Source organism: Hippopotamus amphibius, chromosome 8, assembly GCF_030028045.1.
Source record: "Hippopotamus amphibius kiboko isolate mHipAmp2 chromosome 8, mHipAmp2.hap2, whole genome shotgun sequence".
Classification (NCBI taxonomy): Eukaryota; Metazoa; Chordata; class Mammalia; order Artiodactyla; family Hippopotamidae; genus Hippopotamus; species Hippopotamus amphibius.
The window spans coordinates 133,701,020-133,720,398 of NC_080193.1; the positions used below are offsets into that span (position 1 = coordinate 133,701,020).

Consider the following 19,379-nt stretch of genomic DNA (forward strand, 5'->3'; position numbering starts at 1 on the left):
TATTAGAAATTAAAATGGAGAATGTTTTAAATACTGCATTTGTTTTAAAATAACAATAAACATATTACCCTATTTTCTTCTAAATTAAAAAAAGAACTGTATCCCCCCCACGCCCGTCCCCGCAAAAAAAGTGTAGTGAGGAAAGTGCCATTATTTTGCATTTTTACAAATCTCTATAATGTTTGGCTTAGTAGATAGCAACTGGATTCTCATATATGACTCTGCATTCAATCTGTTATGACGTTGCAGCGACTGAGGTATAGAGAGTCCAGCTTCACACATGAAGACGTATATGTGAACGGAAGGAGGAGGAACTTGTGGAACCCCTGAGAAAGTCCTGGAAACTCCAGAGGACCCTGGACCATGCTGTGAGAATCCCGGCCTTACTCATACACAAACAGTCCTTCTACTATACCAGGCAACCAGGTAGTACCAGATATTTTAAGCTGAGAATGTGCTTGCCACCTGACAAAAATGTTATTGTTGCACAAGTTTAGAAATCTCTTTAATGTCAAGGAAGTCAACAATAAGTCTAGCGGTCAAGGGAAAAGGGATCAGATATCTGCTTCATGTAGGAATAATATTTTATGTACACAACTAAGTATTTTTTAAATGAGACATAAAACTGTGATCAGAAGGTAGGTAGTCCAGTGTCCATCTCCTTTAGGTACAACCAAATCCTTTTGCAATTCTAAGGCCAAAATCCCTAATTGAAAAAACTCATAGGCTACTGGGGATTACAAAATATTATCTGAAGGGTTCAGAGCACAAATTTTTGCCTCCAGTACATACCACCTCCTTTCTGTTCTTGGATATGGCCCTCTATCCCTGGCAACTGATCTTAATATTTCAGACACAAGGCAAAGAGCTATTCAGAAAAAAGTTAGGGGCCTCCTTTCTCAACCGTTACCCTCTTTAAATCAGTACCACCTCTTACCATGTCTCAGGACTACTCCCTTGGGAGACTGAACAGTCCCACGATATTCTACTAAAAACAGGCATACCACCAGGGCAAAATGGAGCTGCTTTCCAAATCCCATGGTACTTTTCAAACTCCATTTATAGATCAGACTGATATCCAGTTAAGGAGCTAGCATTTAGCTCAATTTTTAACATGTGTGGGCTTGAGACCAAGTTTGGCACTTCTTTTGCGCATCACAACTTTACAGCTGGATAAAGCCACAGATCTACTGCAATATATTCCCCCAAAATCACAAAGCATTTTGATGTCAATCACAGAATAACCAAGAGTATAATACACTTCTATATTCAACCTTCAGAATTCATATTAAGCAATCTAGTTGATAATCTACTATAAGAATAAAACATATTTCTCAATAAAACATGTACGAACAACATACAACTTGTCATCTGTATGTCGAGGATGAAAGGGAAGCTGTAAGATGAACCCTGAGACTCTTTCCCACCAGAAAATTCTACAAAATGTTCATTTGTCTGGCCTGGTGGCCTAGACTCATTTGCTTTGTCCATTTGTTCAACACATAATTTACTGAGCACCTACTCACTTAATAGGGACTTTCTTGATACTCTTCTCAATTCAACTTCTAACAATCTCCAAGTTAGAAAGAACCTTGAAAGATAGGTTGTACATCCACCCATCCCTATCTTGAGTGACTTTCACCATCCACATGAAGTTACTCACTCACCACTGGTGAGGGCTATCACAATTGTCCCGTGACAGTCTTTTTCTTTATACCTCTTTTATATGGCCTACGCTATGCCTTCTATAAGAAAAAAAAAAATCATTCTCTTCAATATAAAAGGTAGAGGCAAAGCAGAAAAGAATTAGGAGTGATTCTGCTTTTCAACATCAGATCATGATTACAGAAACAGCAGTGCCACTAACTAAGCAGCCAGGCACTGTGCTTAGGGATCATATGCAAGAGGGTGAGTCAAAAATCACCCTCACATGGTTATATTAAAACCATCAGTTCTACAGCCAGAGTGCGGATAATCTTTGACACATTCCTGTATTATATCTCGTTCAACCTCTCCCCAAAACACTCTAAAATAAATACTCACATTAATCCTATTTTACACATAAGAAAATGGGTAGGTAGAAGTAACATGCTCAAGGACACAAAGTCAAACCCAAAGCCATATGACCAGAGTTCAGGTCCTATTCAACCAACGCTTACAACCTTCATTAAACCAGCCAGCCATAGTTTAGCAATCTGTCTTCCTTAACATTTTACCCAAGCTTCAACACGCTGTGCACTTTAACCATCATGATGTTCCTCTCAGAAAACATCTTTACTCATGGTTATTTGGGCCACCTTTCAATCATGCCCTCTTTCCATTTCTCTAATCTGAGAATTAATTTCATATACCCGGTAACCTCAGATTACCTCCTCCACCCCTGAAAAAAAAAGGATCTTGATGTGAAAGGAAAAATAAGCCACCTTGCTAGTACACAAGTGGTTTCTACCTCCCACCTCCCATCCCCATTCTTCAGTTCTCTTGTGACACACCTCAAAATAAAAACAGGAATTAGTGTTGTCAGACATATTTGGGGGCAAAGTTAGATCCAGCAAGACAGATTCTCAACATATAACTTCAAGGGAAGGTATACTTACAACAACCACCTCCAAGTGGCACAAAAATCAGTCATTATGCGATAACAGTTATGTCTCTTCTATGCTCAACAAGCAGAGAGAACCCAAGGGCAGCTTGCTCCAAACTACCTGGGCTTTTGGAAAGGGTGGAGAGAGACATGAGCTGTCAGTTATAGCTGCAAAGAAAGGCTAAACCAAAGCCATCATACCATATAAGTTAAGTCAGGGTCTTTTCTCCAGTTCACAAATGACCTGTGAAATATTTTTAACACCACATTCTGTCTGAACTGGCAATGTGCAAGTTGCCAGGGCTTGGTTTTTATATAGACTTCACTGCTGCGGGAGGGTTTCTAGCGGGGTATTACTTTCAGAATATTAGCATGTAGTTTGATCTTTCAAGATAGATGAATACAAATAGTTTCTTGGACAAGTCCTATAGAACTGAAACCCAGCCCCTGGATCAGTTCATCCTGTGGTTAGAGGAAATAATTACAGATTATTTCAGGAAAGAAAGGGTTTTGACTGAGAGTTACACTACAAACATTCCAGCTGTGACAGATGGACCCAAGATATGGTTTGGAAAGGACGGGAAAAGAAGATAATCTGTTAAAAAATAAAACAAAATAAAGGTGAGGGGCAGGGAAGTGAGGCTTGATTGAATGAAAATAAGTAAAAGGTTTAAGTTAACCCACCACGTAAGAACCAAAGAATCCCCAGTAGATCTATTTTAATTGTACACAGGACGAAACTGACTTTGCTACACCCCTACCGGATATACAGATAATAAGTAAGCTAAACTTCTGAGATTCCAATGTTTTGATCACCCACCGCATGCCTTACTGGTATCTCAAGACTCAGTTTTATTTCGACACGCGCTTGACTACATGGAAACTGTCCCTCGTTTTCCACTTCATTCCCTCTGTATCAAATAGCCACCGCTCTCCTGCTTTGTTTCAACTGATAGGACCCATCATCTCCCACTATTTTGTTCTATTCCCTTAGGCAGCTCAGGGCTCCTCTCCCTCCAGTCTACAAACTGGGACTTTTTTTTTTGTTCTTTTATTTTTACCTTCTAGAAAAGATCCTGTTATTCCCCCCACCCTCACCCCCAACTCCACCAGGGAAACTCTTAGATGAGTTAACTGTGAAGTCCATCTAAAATCCTACCTCCTCCCAAAGCCCTCAGTTAGATGTCTTCTCAGCCCTCTGCCGCATTTCTAACTGCCTACAGTTTCCACTTCAGCCTCAGAGTGCAGACCTTCCTATCCCTCTAGCTACCACACAAATGGTGTCTCAGGCACTGCCATCTGACACAGCTGTCCCAAGTCTAAGGCTAATATGACTAACCTGTAATAATTTGAAAGGGCGGGGGGGGGGGAGTTAAATAACCAAGACATCAGCACAAGGAAGGTATATTTCTGGTTTTTTTTTTTTTTTTTTCTTTTTTGGGCTGTGTCAGGTCTTAACTGTGGCATGCAGGATCTGTAGCTTGCAGCATGCAGGCTCTCTAGTTGAGGCACGCAGGCTCAGGAGTTGTGGTGCATGGGCTTAGTTGCCCCACAGCATGTGGGATCTTAGTTCCCCGATCAGGGATCGAACCTGCGTCCCCTGCATTGGAAGGTGGATTCTTTACCACTGGACCACCGGGGAAATCCCTCTCTCTCTTTTTTTCAAAATGGGAGGCACTAGAGCATATTTCCGTGTAGGTGAGAAAAACCACCCTTTACACACCAGCCTGACCAGAACCCTTCTCATCCACACGACCCACCCCACACACACACTCAAGTCTGTTCCTGCCTCAGACCTCCCCACCCTCACCCCTACAGTGCCCTGCCACCTTCTTCACAGCACTTACCGCTGTGTGATATTTGTCATTTATGTATTAGTTTATTGGTTCTTATTTTGACTCTGCCTCTCCCATCCCTTCTTACTCCACACACCAAAATTTAAGCAGCAGGACAGTAAGAACTCTGTCTGGCTCATGGCTACATCCTATGCCTGGCACATACTAGGCACTCAATATAAATTAAAACACATTAATTCTAACATCTTAGTCTCTGTGACAGTTTGGTTTGGGTGGGGAGAGGAAAGTGAGGTTTTGGGAATTTTTTACAGGCTGACAAGGAAACGACTGGGGGAGGGGCTGCTTCTCACCCACAAGGTAACATAGCTGCAACCAGGTATTGGAGATAAATGAAAAGATATCATTTGTAACCTGGATTTCAGTTTTCGACAGTGTCATCCAAGAGAAGCAGCCAAACAAAAAGACGGCTGGCAGACTCTGGGTATATCAGACAACTCCCTGGTGGACAATATCCCATTTGGACAGGGCTGCTTGGATCTCTAGTTTGCAGACACCAGCTGATCTGCCCAGAGCCATCCCCAGTGACCTCTGAGACAGCTCTGTAGCTTGAAAATACATCTCCTACAAGTCAGAAATTGACATATTATCTCCCCTCCCCGCTCTGCCCCCGCCAGTCTTCTAACAGTTATTGACGCTATTTGGAAAGCCATGCTTCCATGCCTATTAATAACCTTCAGAAAGAACCCTGAGGAAGTGTCAAGAGAAAAACAGATCTGCCTGATGGAAGCCAAAGACTCAATCAGAGGTTACAATTAGCAATTAATACATCTGAAGAAAAAAGAAACTTGTAACATCTTCTGTATCATATGTTATCTGTTCAGGAGGCTTAAAACAAAATATTTAGCCAATGAATTCAAGGAATGCTGAGTCAAGAACACCAGTCTTTCCAGAAAGAAAACTCTTTTAAAGACTCCTTATCTATTTAAATAAACCAGCTACTAACTTTATCCCCACATCAACAATTCCAGAGAATTTAGCCTGGCTGCTATCATTAAACCTTTATAGTTATTTACATCGTTATAAAGTTTCTTCAGGTGACACCTTAAATAGCAACCAAATCAATCCATCCTAAAATAATGGAACAACTAATTAACATGAATCTTTAAAAAGACTTTTCTTAGTGGTCTTTCTCCTCTCCCCGCCCCCAGCCAGAATGTGATTAATGGAATTCTCTCACAACTTAGCCTGAAATATGCTTTTGCCAGTCGAGCAGCTAAAGCAGAATCAGATAATTGTGGTATGACTCAACAAACGCACAGCTGTTCATTTAAATATATCCATCAAAAGTATAAATACGATCATGAGAAAGAAAATGAGCCGTGTACACAGGGTCAGTGTACAAGTTGAACAAGTTAGCATCGAAGTAACCACAACAGAAAACAAGGAGGAGGGAAAAGGAGACAGGGAGAGGCTCTGATACAACATAGAAAGAGGCCAGAAAACTGGCATAACCAAACACCCACCCACCCAACCCAAAACGCTCAATTGACCTAAATTAGAAATGGCAAGTTAAAAGTAAAAATAAATGCGTTCTACTAAGTGGGGAGAAAGAAACGAAATCTAGGAAACAGAGGATGGTCCCAAGTACACAGAGGGAGAAATGAGAAAGCCAACCTATTATAAAGAACAAAGACCCTGAGGCAGAGAAAATCAGGAGGAACAGGGTACTCGCCTCAGTCCTCTCCCCACAGCCTTCAAGGACAGACGTTAGGAAATCCAGAAAACGTAGGAATTCCTCCAATAATCGGCCCCAAAGCAAATAACTGGAAAACACCACCCTGTACCAGGCAACCCCTCTCAGAGGTTCTACACATATGAGAGTGTCATATGAACACAAAGAAAAGGAAAGCAAAGAAGAGAAAACAGAGCGTGAAGAACAGGAGGAATGCTGAATAAGAAAAAAGCGCCAACATCAGCCATAAAAACCCCACTCCTTCCTTCTTCCTCAGGGATGGGCCCAAAGGCCCAGTCAGAATTTGAGAAGCAGAAGTACCTCTGCAAAGACTTGAATACCTCTCCTCTTTTAATGTGTAATTCAAAATATTAATTAACAAGAAAGAATATCTAATTCACGATGATCATCTCCAAGCTTTTCCAAAACCAGCAAAACTCAGTCATCATCCTGCATAAGGAACCATTCACATCTTCCACATCTACAGGCAAACCTCTCTTACATTGTTATAAGCAACAACTATTTCAGCAGCTACCACCTCCCTCGGCCCCAAGTCCTCCCATATCTGCCCTCTTCATCCCCTCGCAGAAAACCTTCTAGAAAGAGCACCCTACAAAGCTCCTTCCACAGCCTCCCTCTCCTGCATCCAGTCCATCACCAAAATGCCTCTGGGATAAGGTTCGAACTCTTTGTATACCTTACCTTATCTTTCAGATTCATAGGGGAGCTTCCTCAAAACTCAGACTCTGAAGCCTCACCCACCAAGATTTGTATTTGATTGACCTGAGATGAGGCCTAGGGAGCCGCCAGGCCTCCAGTGATTTGGGTGAGGCTGAGAATGCTGACGGTGGCATCAACTGCTCCATTCCCCGAGGTTCTTCCCTGGCTGGGATTCAGAGGCTCCATCTCTCCGCTATCTTTACTTTTATGGTTTGGATCTGCTCACTTTCCTTCATGGGATTTTCCTCTTCTGCCACTCATCTCTTAAACACTGGTTTCCCTTGAGGCCCCACATCTCAACCCTCCCTTCTCCTCATTCAAGATGTTGCCCAGCTTCAAGGCCATTAAACCAAACCAAACTACTAGGTCAGGGTTCTTTACTCATTTTTCCCCTTCCCTGACTATTCCTTCCTTATCACCTTCTTTCCCTATCATATGTCCTTGTCTTTTCACTGTTTATAAAATTAATTTAAAAAAATTTTTTATAACAGGCATTTCAAGTTACATAGAGAAAAAGGATAATAAACTCTATTTCTGACCTCCCAGTTTCAAAAATAAGCCACATCCTACCACCCAGTTCCAAAAATAAACAATCTTATTTCCTCTATTCTGCCCATTTTCTTCCTGATATATTTTCATGAGAATCCCAGAACTCACATCATTTCACCCACAAATTCTCTAACAGATAAGGACTTTTTCTAAACACAACTATAAAACCAACATCTCATTTAACAAAATTAAAAGTATTCCTCCTCAGGGCTTCCCTGATAGCTCAGTGGTTGAGAATCCGCCTGCCAATGCAGGGGACATGGGTTTGAGCCCTGGTCCACGAAGATCCTACATGCCGCGGAGCTACTAAGCCCGTGCGCCACAACTATGGTGCCCACGTGCTGCAACTACTGAAGCCTACGCACCTAGTGCCCATGCTCCGCCACAAGAGAAGCTACCCCAATAAGAAGCCCGCACACCACAATGAAGAGTAGCCCCCACGCTCCACAACTACAGAAAGCCTGCACACGGCAACGAAGACACAACACAGCCAATAAATAAAAAATTAATGTTTTTTAAAAAGTATTCCTCCTCCAAATATTATCTAAAACCTAAAATCTAATCAGTGTTTAAATGTACCCAGTTTTCAACAATTATAAACATCCCCGCTCTTCCCCCTGAAAATGTCGAGGAAAATGGGGATAGCACACCAAAAAGGAATTGTTTTTACTGTCTGTCAGTTATCAGTGCTAGTGGTGCGGTGTTCGGATTGCCGCAGTGTTGGGAATACTGTGCGTATCACGTGGCAGACAGCAAATGCATAACTATGGCCAGTTCCCTGCTGTTCCGGAGAAGCTAAATTTTCTGTGTGGAGTAGAGGAGTTACAGATGTAATTCAGAAGAGGTTAACTAAAAGCCATATAAACTGAACTTGAATTGGAGGCATCAGTATGAACTCGAGTGATATATATATGTATATCCGCCCCCCTCCTCTGTCCACTAAAAAAGCCTAGAAACAATGACCAACCCAGTAGCAGTGAGCATTCCAGATGCCCAGACTGCGGAGTTAAACTACCATTTCCCACTAAACGAAAAAGAATAAGTTGAATTGAACCCTGAGGACGCAATCACCAAATCCAGCCAGTGGGAAATTAGAGGTTGAATGGCTGGGTTCTTCAACAAGTAAACTGTAGGAAAGGAAAGGGCTGGAAAGGGAACCTGAGCTTTAGGCGACTTCAAAGATGCGCAAGACTAAACGACAGTGGTTAGATAAGCACAGGCAGGTGGTAAGACCATAAAGAAAGGCAATGAAGCAATTATTACAGAAGTCAGTAAAGTAGTTACCTCTGGAGAAACAGAGGGACCGTGACAGGCACGGGACACCAAGGGGCTCTAGGGAGGCCACTGATGTTCTCCTGACCTACGCGGTGGTCACAAAAAATACTTACCTTATAAAAATTAACGAAGCTATGTATACTTTATTTTACTTTATAATAAATAGGTAAAGAGGAGAAGACAAAAGAGGAATGCGTGTTGTTCAAAAAAGGTGCAGACTAACACACACACACACTGAGAGGAAGTAATAGCACTGCATATCTCATGTATATACAAAACATTTGCCCAGGTTTGTATTACAAATAAGTTTATATAATAACCTTCCGAAATGTCAACTATTTTTTACCTTCAGACAGGAAAACTGTTTTTTCAAGTTCCAAGTTTATTCATTTTTAATAGAGAAATAGGCTTCACTTACCTAGTCATCATCAGAAATCAAGTAATAAAAATAAAAGTAACACAACATCTTATGATAAATTGGTCTTTCCTCTCTTCTACTTTAATTACATAAGTTTCTTGGGTCAAGGATATAGAAAGAATGTAGAGTCCAGATCAATGATTCCCAAACACTGTGCACCATTATCACCAAATAAGAAAAATGAACACCAGAAAGATGCGAATCCTCCCTCACAAAACTTACCTAGACATTTAACACAATCCCAATAATCATACTAACAGGTTTCTTCTTAGGGGAGAAGGACTGGTGACTAGATATGGTTATCTTAAAGTTCATATACTTTTTAAGAACCATACACACAAAAATAAATATGAAAATGCTATAAAATAAAACTTGAAAGTTCTGTAAAATGGAACTACCCCTGCAAAAGAGAAAAAAACATATTAAGCTCCAAGAGTTTAAGAAAAACAGTGTGATCCTGCTACACTCATAGGCAGAGAGATCAATGAAACTAAATGGATACCCCAGAAATAGACTACAATGTATATGGGAATTTATAATACAAAAGAAATCAAAAGAGAAAATTTGGGACTATTCAGTAAAATTGGAATGACTAGCCAATGCGACGGAGACTGCTTATTTTCCACTAAAATTCCTTCCTCGCTTCTTCTTGAGCACATGCTGACCAGCATGGACTGCATTCACCCCTCTTCCTCTCAGCTAGATGTGCCCACAGGACTACGTTCTCACCAACGGAAGTAGGAAGTGACATGTGATCACTTGCCCTGAACTTTCCTCTTTATCCTTCACGTGGAGGGAACCCAGCCATGACCATGCAGATATAACTACAGTGACAATTCCTGGAGCCACAGGACAGAAGGAACCTGACTCTCAATAACCAGTGGATAAGGGCGGTTCCGCTGACTTGCTTTGCTCACACTGGAACTGTTAAGTGAGGGAAAAAATCAACTTCTCTACTCTTTGAACCACAGCATATTTCAATTCCTTAGTTACAGCAACTCAGCCTTACCCTAATTAATAGAGCACCTAGAGAAAAATTAAGTTGGATTAATACCTAACATTCCAGATGGATCAAAGATTTAAGTCTGAAAAAAGAACCACATGACACTATAAGGAACCTTGAGATAAGTTTTTTTTTTTTAAGAACTTTTATTGAGATACAGTTAACATACAATAAACTGCATAAATTTAGAGTGTACAGTTTGGTATCCCAATCTCCCAATTCATTCCCCCTCAACCCTCCCTGCTTTCCCCACTTGGTGTCCATATGTTTGTTCTCTACATCTGTGTCTCTATTTCTGCCTTGCAAACTGGTTGATTTGTACCATTTTTCTATATTTCTCTTAGCTGTTGCTTGTCTGTAAAGCTTTTGATTTCTCCGGCGAATCTGAATGAGATCCTTGCTGGGTAGAGTATTCTTGGTTGTGGGTTCTTTCCTTTCATCACTTGAAATATATCATGCCACTCCCTTCTGGCTTGTAGAGTTTCTGCTGAGAAATCAGCTGTTAACCTTATGGGAGTTCCCTTGTATGTTATTTGTCGTTTTTCCCTTGTTGCTTTTAATAACTTTTCTCTGTCTTTCATTTTTGCCAATTTGACTACTATATGTCCTGGCATGTTTCTCCTTGGGTTTATCCTGCCTGGGATTCTCTGCGCTTCCTGGACTTGCGTAGCTATTTCCTTTCCCATGTTAGGGAAGTTTTCAACTATAATCTCTTCCAATATTTTCTCGGGTCCTTTCTCTCTCTCTTCTCCTTCTGGGACCCCATAATGCGAATGTTGGTGTGTTTAACATTGTCCCAGAGGTCTCTTAGGCTGTCTTCAGTTCTTTTCATTCTTTTTCCTCTATTTTTTTCCACATCAGTGATTATTGCCATTCTGTCTTCCAGGTCACTTATTCACCCTTCTGCCTCAGTTAATCTGCTATTGGTTCCTTCTAGTGTATTTTTCACTTCAGTTATTGTGTTGCATATCTCTGTTTGTTTGTTCTTTAATTCTTCTAGGTCTTTGGTAAACTTTTCTTGCAACTTTTCGATCTTTGCATCCAGTCTTTTTTCAAAGTCCTGGATCATCTTCACCATCATTATTCTGAATTCTTTTTCTGGAAGGGTGCCTATCTCCTCTTCATTTAGTTGTTTTTCTGGGGTTTTAGCTTGTCCCTTCATCTGGTACAAAGTCCACTGCTTTTTCATTTTCTCTATCTTTCCGTGGCTGTGGTTTTCAGTTCCACAAAAAGAAATACTGCTGATACTGCTTGATACTGCTGTCTGCCCTCTGGAGGAGGAAGCTATCTAGGAGGCTCCTGGGTGCTTCCTGATGGGAGGGACTGATGGTGGGTTGGGCTGAGTGGATGGAGCTCAGTAAGACTTTAATCTGCTTGTCTGCCAATGGGTGGGGCTGTGTTCCCATCTTGCTGGTTGTTTGGCCTGAGGCTACCTAGCACTGGAGCTTACAGGCTCTTTGGTGGGGCTAATGGCAGACTCTGGGAAGGCTCAAGCCAATGAGCACTTCCCAGAACCCCTGCCGCCAGTGACCGTCTCCTCGGTGAGCCACAGCTACCCCCACCTCTGCACACAACCCTCCAACACCAGCAGGTAGGTCTGGTTCAGTCTCCTATGGGGTCACTGCTCCTTCCCCATGGGTCCTGGTGAGCACCCTTTTTTGTGTGCCCTCCAAGAGTGGAGTCTCTGTTTCCCCCAGTCCTGTGGAGGTCCTGCAATCAAATCCCGCTGGCTTTCAAAGTCTGATTCTCTGGGAATACCCGTTGCTGGACCCCCAGGTTGGGAAGCCTGACGTGGGGCTCAGAACCCTCACTTTAGTGGGTGGACTTCTGCGGTATAACTGTTCTCCAGTTTGTGAGTGATCCACTCAGCATTTATGGGATTTGATTTTAACACGACTGCGCCCCTCCTACCATCTCACTGAAACTTCTCCTTTGTCTCCGGATGTGGGGTGTCTTTTTTGGTGAGTTCCAATGTCTTTCTGTCAATAATTGTTCAGCAGTTAGTTGTAATTCCGGTGCTCTTGCAAGAGGGAGTGAGTTAACGTCTTCCTACTCTGCCATCTTGATTCGTGTCCAAGATAAGTTTTTAACACTAAGAATGTAAAAGGTCTTTTAACTGTAATACAAAATCCTGAAGCCACAAAAAGGTTGATTATACATTTATCTCTATAAACATTTTGGGGGGCGGGGGGGGGTGCCATGCCAGGTGGTTTGCAGGATCTTAGTTCCCTGACCAGGGATAGAACCCGGGCCCCAGCAGTGAAAGCACCGAATTCTAATCACTGGACCACCAGTGAATTCCCTCTATCAATAACATTTTTAAACATCTTTTATAGACTGTCTCTTCCACTAGGCTGTAAGCTCCATGGGGCAAGAATTAGGATCTATTTTCTTCACTATTGTATAACCTACTGCCTAGAACAAGTGCTTAATGCATAAGAAGCATTCAATAAATATTTGTTGAATGACCTGGTAAATTTAAGTACACAAAATTTTAAATAATGTACACAGCAAAATAATTATTTTTACCCAAATGACCAAATATAAATATCACATCTCACAAGGAGAGAAGATGGGGTGCTAATTTGTTAATGCATGGGCGCGCCTGTGAACTGATAATAAAAAGATCAATATCCCAATAGCAAAATAGACAAAGGACACTAACAGAGAAGGAGCAGAACAGGAAATACAAATGGACTTTAAGCTTGTGAAAAGATGCTCCATGTCAATCAAAATAAGAAAAAATGCAAATTAAAGCGCCATTAAACTGTCATTTTTCACCTATTGATCTGGCAAAGAAGAAATTACCAGTTCGACAATCATACTGCGATTGGCAGGGGTATGAGGAAGCAGGGTTCTCATCCACTGCTCGTGGAATCGAAAACTTTGCAAGCTCTATGAACAGAGCAATTTGGCAATATTTCTACCAAAATTAAAATGTGCATATCCTTTGACCCAGCAATTCCACTACATTTACAAATGTTTAAAATGATATATGTACAAGATTATTCCCACAGCTTTGTTCATGATAGTAAAACTGGAAATGATCTATACGGTCATCAATACAGTACTGGTTAAACAAATTACAGTCCATCTCTCACTGGAATGAGAGGCACCCATTAGAAAAGAATGCCATATTAATATGAAGAACTTCCAAGAGATATTATTTCAATGAAAAAAGTACAGAACACTATATGTTGTCACCACTTGGGGAAAAAAAAGAGACTGCAATAATCTTTAGATTACTGCTGGTATATTATATATGCCTGAAATCTCTGAAAGAAACGTAAGAAATTAGTTAACAATGGTTGTCTCTTCTAGGAAGGGTAACTGGGAGACAGAGGGAGGAGGGAGACTTATTTTTCACTCTTGTACCTTTTAAACCTTATAAACATTGATTATATTATTACTTTCCTAAAAATAAATATTTTATAAAATAATAACAATACAAATATCCATTCCTGGCCCCAGATATCTAAAAACGTGTCTGGTGATTCTCGCTGTCAACCACTCTAGGAAGCTATTGAGCTGAACAATTTTAACCCTGTCTCACAATTAAGAATCACGGGATTAGCAATTAACTAACACCATCATCTCCTCCTCCTCTCCCAAATAAATACATATGCAAAATAAAGTCAGTCTCTTAGTTCCATCCCTGTTGTTCATTACTTCCTCTTAAAACTCATTCAACCCCATGCCACCTTAAATGGGCACGAAAATATTTCAAAATGCTCCAAGGATGGTAGCCAGAACTAACTATGCTAATATATTAACACAGCTTAGTGCCAACGAAGTTCCTTCCAGGCACCCAGAAGATGAAAATTTAATGTAACTGACACCTCGGCAACAGCCCAGAGCTGTGCATCATCTGCCTTGGAAAATGAAAACTCACATCCTTAGTGACTAAGAGTCCAATGTCAACAGTCACAGCTTTTGTTTTTTCCCTAATGTGAAAGGTCTCCCCTCCTCAGCCCCCTTTAAATTATAGGCTAAGCCCTCACTTGAGGACTGGTTGTTATTATGTTACAGCCATATAAGGAACACTAAGAAGTCATTACTTCATTGAGATGCTGCTTAAAAGGGAAAATGCTGCTTAAAAGGAAAAATGTACGCAGCACATCAAGTGAAAGGAAAAAGCAAGTTGTAAAACCAAATGTGTAGCCACGTTCCATCAATTTTTAAACATAATTACTACACATAATCTGTGTGTCTATGAAATGTTTGTATGTGAAAAACTGTGTGTTCCAAATTATTAGCTATAGGTAAAAGAAAAAAGGAAGGGAGGAAAACTTTATACTGTTTGGTACTACTTGAAATTAAATAATCAAAAATAAACTTTCACGTAAAAGAATAAAGTTTTTGAAAATAACAAATTAAACTTTCCTTTAAAAAAGAAAGCGCTTGACAGCTACTAGAGAACTTCTGCCAGAGTTTTGAACCTAAGGAGGCTACAGAGACCTCGTGCTTCTGTCTCTATGTACAAGTTTCAAACCATATCCGGGCAATCCCGACTTTTAACTCGGAGACACACCCACCTACATTTAGCACTTCAGGCCTCCCCTCACGGAAACATCGTACAGACTCTAGTCAAAAGTTGGTATTTGTGTTACCCCTGTAGCTTAGCCCAGCCTTGATAGCACTTCATCCTGAGAGAGAGACTTCTTTACATAGATTTCAAAGTACTCCACGGAAGCATAATAAGAAAATGTAGTTCTGGGAAAGGTAAAAGTATGGAGACAATAAAAAGATCAGTGGTTGCCAGGGAGTGGGTGGGGGCAGGGATTAATAGGCGGAGCACAGAGGATTTTTAGGGCAGTGAAACTTCTGCAGGCTGCTATAATGGGGGATCCATGTTATTATATGTGTCCAAACCCACAGAATGTACAACAAGAGCAAATCCCAATGTAAACTATGGGCTTTGGGTGATGATGGTGTGTCCGTGGACGGTCCACTATTATAATAAACGGATCACTCTGCTGGCGTGACTGAGAGTCTGGGAGAGGTCAGGCGTGTGTGGGGGGGACAAGGGCATCTATGAGAACGCTCTGTACTTTCTGCTCAATTTTGCAATGAACCTAAAACTGCTCTAACACATAGTCTATTTAGAAGGGAAAAAAGAAAAATAGCGGTCCCGTAAGGTGAAAAGAATGGCAGAAACATTTTATACGTAGGGAAATGGTGGTGGTATGTGAACAACTTGGCCAGAGTTAAAAGATAACTGAGTAGCTCCACAAAAAAAAGCCCACCTTCAAGGTAATGCAAGAATAAAGAACCACTGGGCTTGGTCCTAACCTTCTTATGTTGGATTCATACAATCCAACAAAATGATCATCGTGGCTAAGAATTTACCGTGCCAATCGGATCTCTGCCAAAGAGCATTAAAAGAGGTGATTTGTTGAAATGGCTCTACTGCCGGCCCTGGCGAGGCCACTGAGAGCTCCTGGACAGAAGCTGGCTTGGGCTACCTTAGAGCTGGCTCCCGGGCATCTCCTCCCGCAGTCCTTCCAGCAGTGGGCTCTTCCCCAGAGCGCCTGTCACTCACTCCTGGAGCCTTGGAGGTGGGAGAGGTGCTCCCGGAGTCTCCGGGAATAATGAGAATTCTCCAGTCGCTCTCGTGCTGGCAGTGTGACGCTCACAGCGGCTCAGGGCTGCGGAGGGGAAGAAGAAAGAAAACCAGCTAAGCAGAAGGAAAACCTGCGGCTGTGCATGTGAGGGCCAAAGGAAGTGCACGCTTGACAAGCCTTTCAACTGGGACCACAAAACCAAGGCCGATTTACAACTGCAACAAGGATGGAAAGGGTTGAGGTCATAGGTCCGCACCAATTTTAAATATTTTTCTAAATGACACAAAACCCAGTGGGATCTGCAGTTGGTAAACTTCAAAATCAAGTTCCTGAGAAGTCCATAGACCACGTACTCTAGCCACTTACAAAAACAAACAAAAAAAACAATGGCTTTGCATATATGAATTATAATATGTACCAGGAAAAACAAAATTCAAGCCATCCACAAGTACGGGATGAAAGTCTCTCCCCCGACTGCCGGCTGCTCCTAAAGACACCCCGTGCACCACAGTAACCAGTTTCTCACGTATCCACCCAGAAATAACCTGGTTGGGGTCCATTTTCAACCACCATTCTCAGCTGTAGAGAGATCTAGTTCAAAGACTCATAAAACAATGGCAGGGTTAGGAGCATACAGCAGAAGGAAAGGGGGTTTAGATAACTATCAAAAAACAAAAAGCTCCCCAAGCTCCCTTTTCCTTTAGGAGGACTTTAAAAACATCAACATTTGCCAAAGGAAGAGGAAATTTTTATTAGAACCAAACTTTCCCATTCAAATAGCTGAGTAACACAAAACATCGAAAAACTTACTCCTTTCCGAAAACAGCACCTTTTTTTTTTTTTAACCTCAAGGCACACTTTGCCAAGAAAACTTTCATGTAAATAAATCTAAGCACAAAGCAAATCCAAAATACAGCATTCCTCAATAATTATCTGGAAGTAAAATCACATGATTAAAAAAAAAATCACATCAACCCTGAAATTCAAGGGAAATGCTGTACAAATAATATCAACATGTCTCGCTTCAGTTGAAATTGAGGCTCACAATCAGTGTGAAAAGAGAATCGAGAATGTAAAAATAAGACACAAAAAATAAGACACTAAAAATAAGACACACAAAAATATCCGCCCATAGAAAGGTCAACCAGAAACCTGACATTTTCCGCAATCACTTAGTGAAGTTAAAGAGTAAAAACCCAGGGGCTTCCCTAGTGGCACAGTGGTTAAGAATCCGCCTGCCAGTGCAGGGTACATGGGTTCAATCCCTGGGCCAGGAAGATCGTACATGCCGCGGAACAACTAAGCCCGTGAGCCACAACTACTGAGCCGACATGCTGCAACTACTGAAGCCCACACGCCTAGAGCCCACGTTCCGCAAGAAGAGAAACCACAATGAGAAGCCCACGCACCACAACAAAGAGTAGCCCCCCACTCGCCACAACTGGAGAAAGCCCGTGTGCAGCAACGAAGACGCAACGCAGCCAAAGTTTAAAACTAAATAATAAATCTTTTTTAAAAAATAAATAAAAGTAAAAATCCATTTCTGGAGTGGACATCCTTAAAAACAAACTCTTCGGCTAAGCAGCATCCACAAACCTTGAGTTTCAGAACAAACTGTTAAAATCCTGGTATTTTCCGAGATGCTGGGGCCAGGGAAATTTGGCAGATTCACACCGAAGTTGCTTTCCTGTCTGCCAAAGACTAACCGCATTTTAGAAGGAGGCCAGTGCGAAGGGGCCAGTGCAACTGCCCTGCTTAGGACCAGCCATGTCTTCAAGTTATAGGTACTATTTGGGGAGGAGCTTTGGATAAGCAAGAAAATAAGGAAATACTGGTGCATATTTTTCTGATTCTTTTTAAAAAATCAGAAATCTTTTTTTTTTTTTTTTAATTACAGAGGTACTTCTAATTTCCCTACCAACTTCCCAGCCCTATCACCTTCCTACAAGGAATTCCTTCAAAACTGTGCTTAGGTTCTCCTGCCTTGTTCAGCCTTCCCTAATGATTCCCACATTTTCCAGATCTTTCCACCCTAATTCCTCTGGTATTAATATTCTATAGGACTCAATTCCATATGACCTGGCACTTAATCCTCTGCCTTGAACTGGGTTTGTCTCAGAAAACAAAACTAGATGAGGATCACATATTATTCTTCTTCAACTAGCATAGAGTTGGTGCTCAAGAGTTACTGGGTAAAAATCAAGTCTTCAGATTAAGCATAGTTTAATATTTGTCTTAAAATTATCAGTCTCTCAACCCATGGATTGAAGTCAAAACTGTGGTGTACTACAAGGAAGAATAAGTCAGTAAAATGCGAGCAAAGGTGGAAAGCAAATTCCAAATACCTAACTCTTCAAATGTTCTACTCAGGACCCATCTCTGCACAAATACACTCCATGCCAATAGGCAAGAGTGATAGATCCTAAAAGGTAGTTGAAAGTAGTTTTGTTCAAAACCCCAAGAGAGATTTAAAAAATGAAAAACAAAAAGAGGCATATGCACCAATTAAAATCAGTGAGATAAAATAAGTATCTATACAGATATCCTTTGACTTACGATGCGGTTTCATCCCAATAAACCCATCATAAGTTGAAAATGTCCTCAGTTGAATATGTCCTAAGCTGAAACTGCATTCATTGTTTCTTACCTACCAAACATCATAGCTGAGCCCAGCCTACCTTAAATCTACTCAGAACACCTACATCAGCCTACAGTTGGAAAAATTCACCTAACACAAAGCCTATTTTATAATAAAGTGTTAATATCTCATGTACTTTATTGGACACAGTACAGAAAATGAAGAACACGGCGCCTCTAAGTGTATCAGTTATTTACCCTCACGATCACATGGCTGACTAGGAGCTGCCGCTCCCCAGCCTCATGAGAGAGGATCGTACCGCATGTCATTGGCTCGGGGGAAAAAAAGTCAAAATTCACAATTCAAAGTATACTTTCCACTGAATGCATATCACTTTCACACCATCTTAACACCGAAAAATCGTTAAGTCAAACCATTGTAAGTCAGAGACCATGTGCATCTAGCAAACTGCAGCAACTCGTCACAAACTTTCATAGAGCTGAGTTTTTTCCAAAACCTTGGCCAATTTATTTGTTTAGCTATGGAGATTAATTATTGGCAACTAATCACGCCACGTGGAAATCTGACCCATAAAGGTTAGAGGCACGATCCTGTGAAGTGGTGGAGGGTGAGTGTGAGGAAGGGGGAAAGGAAAGATACAAAAAAATTCTAACTCCAATTGCAGACAACATACTAGTACATTTTTCTTTAATCCAATTTAAGAGAACATGCGTAGTTTCTTAAAAGTCGTTGTAATATGATGGGACTGAGTAACAGGCAAGCATAAAAGGTATTTAAAATCTAACATGTTCTTGGCAGTCAATACAGCAGCTAAGCAACAGGGAAAAGAAATCAGGGCAAGTTTTCTCAACTTTTAAATTATAACTATATCCTTGGCTTCTAGAAACTGTGGCTTTCAAATACTACAAATCCTTGCCCTTTCAAGACACCATCTCTTGTATGGTGACGGATGTTAATTAGACTTATTGTGGTGATCAATTTGCGATATACACAAGTAGGGAAACACTGTAATGTATACCTGAAACTAATATAAGGTTATATGTCAATTATACTTCAGTTTAAAAAAATAAGACAGAAGACATCATCCCATACCTTCCCCATCTATCCACCTAGCCTCATAACCCAAATAAACCATGGTG

At 41.1% G+C, this 19,379-nt stretch overlaps 1 protein-coding gene across 1 annotated transcript in view; it reads right to left on the reverse strand.

The window, feature by feature from the left end:
* ACVR1 (activin A receptor type 1) overlaps nucleotides 1-19,379 on the reverse strand; it is a 124,146-nt gene that overhangs the window by 57,285 nt on the left and 47,482 nt on the right. The window contains exon 2 of the mRNA XM_057746048.1: nucleotides 15,543-15,725. The gene's annotated coding sequence lies outside the window, so the exon portion shown is untranslated. The remainder of the gene's footprint in view (nucleotides 1-15,542; nucleotides 15,726-19,379) is intronic.